This window comes from Austrofundulus limnaeus, unplaced genomic scaffold, assembly GCF_001266775.1.
Source record: "Austrofundulus limnaeus strain Quisiro unplaced genomic scaffold, Austrofundulus_limnaeus-1.0 Scaffold2906, whole genome shotgun sequence".
NCBI classification, from domain to species: Eukaryota; Metazoa; Chordata; class Actinopteri; order Cyprinodontiformes; family Rivulidae; genus Austrofundulus; species Austrofundulus limnaeus.
In genome coordinates this window covers 4,186-5,765 of record NW_013955308.1, presented here as the reverse complement: position 1 = coordinate 5,765, position 1,580 = coordinate 4,186, and the positions used below count along the sequence as shown (strand labels likewise).

Sequence of the window (1,580 nt, the reverse complement as noted above, 5' to 3'; positions counted from 1 at the left end):
GTGTGTGTGTGTGTGTGAAGACATGGTGAAGTTGTGTGTGCGGTAGTTTTTGTGTTTAAACTCGATTGGATCCAGATGAAGAACCTGTAAAAGTCCAGCTTTATGTTCCAACCTGAGAGGTTTGTTTGAGTCTTGTGGTGCTGCAGCCGTTCTGTGCCTCTCCTCTTCACAGTGGATTGAATTGTGAGGAACACGTGGCTTTGGAACCGTGCCCACACATATTTAACAATCACTTTGTATTTTTTTGGTAACTGGTTGTGTTTTTACCCTGAAACAAACATAAAGGTTATTTAAGAAGCAACATGAACTGTGCCGGCCCTGACTGGCCGGTGTCACTGAGCTGAGAAGACTCTCAGAGGGTCCAGGTTCAGTCTGGACCCTGGAACCGTCTGCTCTTTGGGCCTGTTGAGAGCAGCTGTGCCACTGAGGACTAACATTCTTTTCCATCATCCTTTAGTTGGTCTTTTTAAAGGTTTTTGGTCTCTTTCACCTTTTTTTTTTACCATTAAACGAGTTTTTATTTTCTTTTGCACCTGTTGGTTTCTGTGCAGGTACCTGAGGCGTGGAACAAGAATGTTTGGTCCTTTTCAGTTTTCACAGCCCGCTTTCGTCCACAACACCCTGACATATACATTTCAGACTTCCTAAAAGTGCAATTCTGAACTCCCGTCTCCTGTTGGCGTTAAAGTGAAGTGAGGTTTTAGGTCTTTCCTAGACACGAGCCCTCTGACCAACAGTTCCCATTAAAAGTGCTAAAAAGTTTGTTGCTGATGACCAGGGATTGTTTTCTACCTGTTTTTAAATGTGTCCCACCAGTAGCCCTTACACTGGTTTGATTGTTGCAAAGCTGCAGGAAGTGAGCAGCCACTCCATGAACACTGTGAGCACTCCATGCTGCACATCCAGGAAACCCAGAACTACATTAGGATTGACAGATTTTAATCAGATTCTTGTGTTTTTGTGCTTCTGACTTGATCAGTACATTATCATCAGAGCCTYTCTCAATGGCCTTATTCATGTTTCTCATTAGATTAGTTTTCCCTCTGTTTTTCTGCCTACATTGCACATGCTCCTTGTGTTTTAGAAATCAACAGTATTGGAGGTGTTTCAGGCCAGCGACAGCACATCATCAGTCTTCCACTAAAGGATTACAAAAACTTCACACTTTTTAAAATGTCTGAAATTTGGTTCAATCATCTTTAGGTCTAGAAAAGTATTGAAAAGAATGTTTGTTTCTGTTCACCATTTAATTTTCTCCAAGAATAAATTCCAATTTTCTAAAACCTGTTCAAAGTAGCAGAACGTCTTTGACCRTAGTTGTTTGTAAAAGATAGTCAYGTAGTCACCAAGCCTTAAAGTTGTTAGCCAGTCACTTTGAAGGGTTCTGGTTGAGAACAGACTCATGCAGATCTCCAGGGTCTGTATTTATCAAACTTCTTAGAGTGGATTTTTAGTCTTAATGCTAAAAAATGTCTTAGATTTGCTCCTACTCTCAGACTTAAGTGTAAGTGCCTGTTATGAAAATTCTTAAGTCTAAGAATCACTCTTACTCTAAAGAAAAGTTCAGACTGTTCCAGAGG

General features: G+C 40.8%; 1 protein-coding gene across 1 annotated transcript in view; it reads left to right on the top strand.

Moving 5' to 3' along the window:
* The window catches only part of LOC106511545 (microtubule-associated protein RP/EB family member 1), a gene marked incomplete at its 5' end in the record, with an annotated part of 5,734 nt that extends 4,445 nt beyond the window's left edge, over positions 1-1,289 (top strand). Inside the window, 1 exon segment of the mRNA XM_014000305.1 lies at positions 5-1,289.
* Positions 1,290-1,580: the final 291 nt, after the last annotated feature.